Consider the following 7488-nt stretch of genomic DNA (forward strand, 5'->3'; position numbering starts at 1 on the left):
GAGTGCACAGGGACTTAGTGGCTCTGCCCAGCCTCATCCAGCTCTTGCTGTTGTCCCTCAGGAAAAGGAATCTGGGAGCTGAGGGTGGCCACAACACCAGCCAGGTAAAGACCTCACCCACAGGGCATGGTCCAGTGACCATCCAGCAAAGACATGGACACAATGTCTGCCCAGGAAACCCCAAACAGCACTTCAGGAATAGAATTAGCAGCAAAGACCCCCACAAGTGACCTCTGTCATCCCAGCATGAGAAGGACATGGTTAGGTAGGTTCAGAGGAGGACCACAAAGAGGCTCAGGGGCTGGAACACCTCTGCTGGGAAGACAGGCTGGGACAGCTCAGTGTTCAGCCTGGAGAAGAGAAGGCTCCAGGGAGACCTTGGAATCCCTTCCAGTGCTTAAAGGAGCTCCAAGAGAGAGATGGAGGGACTTTGGACAAGGGCCTGGAGTGGCAGGACACAGGAAAATGGCTTTAAACTGAAAAAGGGCAGATTTAGACTGGACATTGAGAATTAATTCTTCCCTGTGAGAGTGGTGAGGCCCTGGCACAGGGTGCCCAGAGAAGCTGTGGCTGCCTCTGAATCCCTGGAAGCATCCAAGGCCAGGCTGGATGGGGCTTGGAGCAGGAGGGTGCCCCTGACCACAGCAGAGAGTTAAAACTGAATGAACTTAAAGTCCCTGCAAACCCAAACCATTCTATGGTTCTATTTAAACCCCAAGATTAAATAAAGTCCCTGGCCAAGAGTGTGAGTGGAAGCCCCAGCTGAGACTGGTCAGACAATTAGTGCAGTCAGGGCCCTGACAGCTGTGGGAGAAGAAGGTATATTTAGGATGAAAAGGAAAATGCTAAATTTTTCAGGTGTTGGAGATGAGGTTCAGCACCTGGTAAAGGACAGGATAATTAAATGTTAGGGGTTTTGGTTGTTTTTTTTCCTGTGTGTCACTGGAAGTCAGTGTCCTCTGCAGCTAGCACTTCCAGATTCATGCTGTATAGGGGTTAGAAGAAAAAATATTCTCATGTAAAATTGCAGTGACTTAAATTTGAATTTTCACTGGAGGATACATTCCACTTGCACATTGAATCAGGCTTGTTAGGGTGATTTTAAATGGAAGAGAAAAGGGAAAACCATCCATTAAGGGACTCAATTTCATGCTAATTTGTACCTGCTGTTTTAATTAGAAGTTGTGTAGGGCATAAGTAGAATTTTGCCCATGAGTGCTTATGCTGAGGTCTGTGAGAACTACAGATCACTCTCAAAATGAGGTACTTGGAGCTGAGCCTGTGCAGTTTTAAGGCAGGTAGAGGTCATGTAATCCAGGCTTGGTGCTGTGCCTTGTTTCATTGCTGCCTCTGTGGTAAACCACACAGTGGTCACAGAGCTGACCTGCCAGTGACTTGTTTGCAGTTAGATCAGCTCACTGGGCTGCACAAGGGAGAGCTGTGCTACACTGGATTGAGTCTGTTTTAAACACTGGGGGATGGCACCTCCGTTCACCCTTTTGTTGCCAAAGCTGCAGGCACATTCTCTGAGCCATGTGTGCTGCTGAGTGCCCATAGCTTTGGGGCAAACCTTGTGTGCACCTAGCCCTGCTTGGGCTGGGCAGTGTCTCTTTGCAGTGCCAATTGTCTCTCTCCAGTCTGTATGTGTGTGTGATATGATCAGGGACAGTCCAGAACTAGGGGCTCAATCTGACATGACGTGGTCCTAGGCCCCAGGGAGGGGCTAGGAAAGGGCTGACATGGAAAATAGGTTCTTGTGAGAGCTTGCTCCCATCTGTGCTTTACAGGGCATAATTTATATTCTATTATTTTCTTCCTGTGACAACATCTGGGCAAGAAAGTGAAGATGTCATGAGTGCAAGCTGGTTTTTGTTGAGAGAGGAATGACATATCCCTCCCCTCTTCTCCTGAGCTGGTGTTTGAAATGTTTCTGGATGGCTCAGTTCTGAGCACTGTTGCTTTGTATTCAGTTCAGCTTGCCACAATTTGCGCAGAAAGCTCTATAATGATATTATTCAGGGGTAAGAAAGTGAATGAAAACAAGCTAGTCAGCTCACATATTTGTTTCTGAAAACTACATCCTGCCTTTAGTTTGCTCTGCAAGTCTAAAGGCTGACCCACAACTGTGGAGAAAAAACTCTGATGACCCTTGAAATGCGTGGGGCACAGTGTATCAAATAATGAATCATTAAAACATATACACCAACAGGAAAGCAGGAAACCTGTATGAGTCTACAAACTTTGATTTTCTTTGAAGGGAAAAAAGCCAATGACTGGCTAGTTATTGACTTTCCTTTCCCTTGTATTTTGTGCACAGATTGATTCCCCACATGGCTTGTGATATAATGCTGCAGTGGATGACATGAAGCACAGGAGAGCAATTAGACTTCTCCACACCAAATTTATGGTTTTCCTATGTTTATAAATGTGCAGAAAGAGTAAAGGTAGTCTTACTTCTCTTTTTGGTTTGCTTTATATAAATTTGAACTGAAAAAATATTTGCTTCCTTTTCCTCTCTTATTGAGATATAGTGCTGTACCTTTGAGGGTTGATATTTTTGTTACTGTAGGGAGCTTTGAAAATCAGATGGAGGATCTTTTGGGGAATAATTCCTTCATATTACTGTGATTCAGAGGTGCTTGGCCTGGGAAAATAACAGAGTAGCATTTGTCAGGCAAATGTCAATTTGAAATATTTCATCACATTTCTACATCCTTTGAATTGTGTCTTTGTGGGCTTGTTATTTAGCAGCTGGATTGACAGAAAGGCTCAGGCTGACTGGAGACAGGGAGATGTTGGATCACCTCCTCCTCAGGGCTGATGGCAGAAGACAGACCCTGAAGCACAGGGAGGAGCTCCTCTGGCTGAACATCTCACGTTGGAGTGGAGCAGGAGGCTGTGGCTCAGCCACAACGAGTGTCCACCATCTGACAGCTCTCACGGATTTTTCTGAATTTTGCCACATTTTGTGGTGTGCCTTGAAGCCCCTAGTTCTAGAATGATGGAATCATAGTTTTTAGGGCTTTATGTTTCTGAAGAGGAGGGAGAAAACCACTCAGTGACTATCAAGACACAAAGAGTATTTGTTGGAGATCTATAACTATGTATCTGTTTGTTACTCCTGTTTTGCTTCCTATTTAAACAATGTAATGATTCGAGGAGGCCTGAGCTTCAGGAAGCTGAGTTTTTACTCATTTATGAAAGCAAAGTGCTGCTGGCCTTTGCTCTCCTGTGAAGCAGGAGGGCATCTCTGCCCTGGGACACAGCACATGCTGTGCTTCCATCCTTGTTACAGGACTGTGGCTGGGCTGATTGGTGCCTGGAGCTGGATCCTTACTGATGCTCAAGGCTTCTGCTAGTTTTCTGTCATACATGAAATGCTCACCTTAAAGAACCAGAAAATGGGCTTCGTATCAAATAAAGGAAATTTCTCAAAGCTGTCAGTTTTCAGTAGTGTTTGGGTTATTGAGAGATTAAAGAAAATCATTTGAAGAGCGGTGGCAAAGCAGGCCAGTGTGCAGAGGCAGGAGGGAGTCAGGTCTGTTGCAAGGAGGACTCAGTGTTGTGATGTCTCCTGGCAACTGGTCCCCTCAGCTCCCCTGGGATGCTGCTCCTTGCTGTCTGTGGAAAGCACTGGCCACCATTCCTGCCTGCTGGCCACCAGCACACACCTCCACAGCAGCCCACTGTGTGAGCACCCTGCCCCTTCATATTCCTGCATAATCCCTCTGACAACCACATCTATTAAAAATGCATTTTCATCCAGGCAAATCAGACTCCCTGAAATCAATTGAGCTTTGTTCTCTCAGGGCAGCTTGTGCTGGTGCAAATATAATCAAATCCTGAGGTGCCTTGCATGCATTTTTACAAGCGCTGAGATGGAATTCATGTTTCAATTATTCTTTTTGATGTGCATTTTTAAAGGAAATTAGAATATTATGCTCAAGTAAACCAACAGTTTTAGATCTTTAGGAAGGAACTCCAAGTGAGCCAAATTCCTTTTCCCAGACAGTCCCAATTATGCAAGTACATACAAATATCTCTGTTTGCCATGCAGCATAAAAATAGGTAGGGAGGTGAACCCAGTGTGAACTCTGACTAAATTTCACTTCTGTCCATTTGCCTGCTGTTCTCCAGAAGCTGGCTTGAGACAGCAGCAGTTTATGTAGACAGTTTGAATTGTTCTCCAGAAGTATCCAGGGACTCCTAACTCAGCCCACTGATGAAGTAAATGGATTTTGGAAATATGCAGACTTGCTGAAAATGCCCTACAATGAATGAAAAACTGCTCTAATTCTGCCAGAAAAGCAAAGGGCTGTTGGGCAGACGTGAGCAGTGGTGTTTACACCAGGAGAGGGCTGCCTGCCTTTGCTGCAGTGAGGGCACCCAGCCTGCAGGCTCCATCTTGCTCCATCTTTCCTGCACAGCATTAGCATCTTCCCATTTGCAAAGCCTGTTTTTAATTACCAGGCTGCCTCTCAGAACCAAAGAGAAATGGTGAAAGCATTTGAAGTTCACTTCCCAGCCACAGCCAACAGAGATCTGCTCAAGGTGTGAAAATACAGTGATGTTTCATGGACTGAACCTGCCTGTTTGCAGCCAGTCCTGTTCAGAGGGTCTGTGCCCTCTGCATCATCCCCTGCAGCTTTGCAACAGCAGCAGGGGTGCTAAAAGCAGTGACAGTCATGATTCATTTCTCTCTGCTGTTTGTTTGTGCTAACAAGATGATAGTTTATTATTTACAAGCAGTCTAGTTTCCATTAGACATTAGGGATCACAGCAGCCACAAGATACTCAGCAAAACCACTGAGCTCAATTTGGAGATTCTTTAACAGCTCTGGGCCATCAGATTTTTTGTGTGCATGATATACAGCATGTACTGAGAAGAATCAATACCAGAAACATTTTTGCATGCATTTCCTGTTTATGGCCTTCTTTTTATCACCAGAAATGCTAGAAATGTTTTATGTAGAGGCAAACCAGGAGGTTAATGGTATGCAGTGAATTTCACAAAGATGAAGAATTGTGGCTCTTATTTTTTAATGTTCTAAGGATATATGCAGAGAGACATGTAAGAGAGATCTAAAGTCATATTTACACTGGAAAATTGTTTTGAGTGTGTGTGCATGTGTACTTTACAAATAAATCCTCTTATTTAGGTATATTCTATTTAGGTGAATCTTCTTTCAGGATTTCTTGTGTCATAATTCCAGGATAACATTAAGCTGTTTGAAATAAATCATCATTCTACAACTTGCTGGGAGATATTGGACCAGATTCATCCCAGGTGTGACTGAACTAGCTTAGATCTAAACCAGAGCTTGGTGTTACATTTGGGAGAGCCATTATTACTGCATGCACTAATGTCAAAACAAGAATATTTTTCATTATCTTGCCTCTAGAGAAAGCTGCTGAACTCAAATTAGTCCTGTTTGCTTCACCCTTTAGCACACTTATGCATGGCCACCTGTACTTCATCCACAATAGTTTTCCTATACCTTTTCCTTTTCCTTTTCCTTTCTTCCTTTTCCTTTTCCTTTCTTCCTTTCCTTTCCTTCTTTCCTTGCTGAAACCAAGAGCTGTTCAGCTGCTGAGTGTTTGTGTTCATTCAACAAGTCTTTGTTTGCCAACATTTCCTGTGCCATCTTAAAATGGTGATTAATGGTTAAATCCATCCAAAAGAAGGGCCTTGGTTTTGTTTTTTGATTTATAAGTGTATCACAGCTTGGGCTGATGGCTGAGGGTAGACTGAAGCCCTAAATCTCTTCAAAAGTGGGGTGAAGCATGGCAGATGTACAGACGGCTCAGCTTCATGTGCCTGGCTTGGAAGGTGGAACTATTAGAGCTGAAAAATTCTTCCCACTTCACAGCATGGTCCATGTTTGATCCTTTTGGTGATGGCTCTGAGGTTTCAGTGTGGGTGTGGGCAGCTGGCCACCAGAAACTGGACTGGGGACCCTTGCAGGCTGCTGGGCCACCAGCAGTCAGACAGTGCTGAATTTGACCCCATGCCTGTGCCATGAAGCAAATGGTGTTACTTTTCTGTCCCTTATCAAAAGGATGGAATTGCCTGGCAGCACCCACACTTACATATTGACGTAACTTGTGGCATAACTAGTAAAATAAATTAATTTTTCCAAAGGTAATGAGCTTGATATTAAAGAAATGATTCATGCCTAAGATCAAAAGGAAATGTCTTCTGAAGGAGTGTCCCATGTCCCTCCAGGGCCTTAGATTTCTGTCATCATAGGCAAAATCATTCCCTTTGGTTCCTCTGAACCTGGAGTTTTATTTTTTATTTTGTGAGGCAGTGACTTGGTGAGGATTCAGGTAAAATCTTCATTGATTCTGAGATTGGTATTACACAAGGCACTGCTGGGATGTAGTGGTCCCTTACTGTTTTCTGTTTATGAACAACCTACCCCAAGGTGCTAATTAGCTGGAGGAGTTGCATGTACACAGAGCATGGTTTGTTCCTCTGTAAAAATACATTTGGGGTTGATGTGACTTGGCTTAATTGTGAACATCCTCTGTTTTCTGAAATCAGCAAGGTAATAGCAAAATTTTGTGGGACTGGTATTTTTCACCAGTCATTTAAAACCAACTTACAAGTATTTGGTTAATTCTTAATAACAACTATCCTCAATAATGTTTTGTTAGATGCAATAAACACATTTAAATATTTTTGTTTATCTTCCACAAAATCAGGCCACATCTTGTTTGCACTCAATAAGATCTGTTCCTAGGGGTTGGTACCTTTGTTCTGTGGTTGTCACCAGCTATTTTCTTGTCCCAGGTGCTGTGCAGGCTGGAAGAAATTCTTCTGTGTGTCTTACTTTGACATACAGATATCATTTGTGCCATGCCAGGTGTTTGTGTTCTGACTTTGAGGATGCCTGAACAAACACAAAGCAAAACTTGGCTGGTTGTAATCTGTGACTTCTGAGATCAGGTAATGCAGATGCCTTAAACTGATCTTAAGTTTTATTTTGCTCAGAGGAAGAAGGTTCAAGTCAGACTCAGATGAAAGTCTTGAAGGTCAGACTCAGATGAACGTCTTGAAGATATTTGTGGGTTCTAGATAATAATGATACATCAGTTTTAAATTGAACTCTGTGCTTCAGAAGTGGCTGCAAGAGGAGGAGCCAGCATGATCTCCATGGGTTTATGTAACAAAAATGAACACCAATTACAGTGCATTTTTTCCACTGGGACTTAGCCCATCATTTTGTCTAATTATGGTATGAATCCCACAATGGAGAAACCCTTCCTCTGTAAAGAACTAATTCCCCCTAGAAATGCTAAAAATCTTAAAGAACTCCAATTACAATGAATTTTGCAATAGATAAAGAGAGCCTATGCCAGCCACAGGAAAAAAACCCAAAACAACAAAAACCCAAAACCAAACCAAAACCAACCAACCAACCAACCAAAAACCCAAAAACCAAAACAAAACAAAACAAAAAAAACAGAAAAACATGAAGGACT

The sequence above is a fragment of the Molothrus ater genome, chromosome 14, assembly GCF_012460135.2.
Source record: "Molothrus ater isolate BHLD 08-10-18 breed brown headed cowbird chromosome 14, BPBGC_Mater_1.1, whole genome shotgun sequence".
In the NCBI taxonomy this organism is placed as follows: Eukaryota; Metazoa; Chordata; class Aves; order Passeriformes; family Icteridae; genus Molothrus; species Molothrus ater.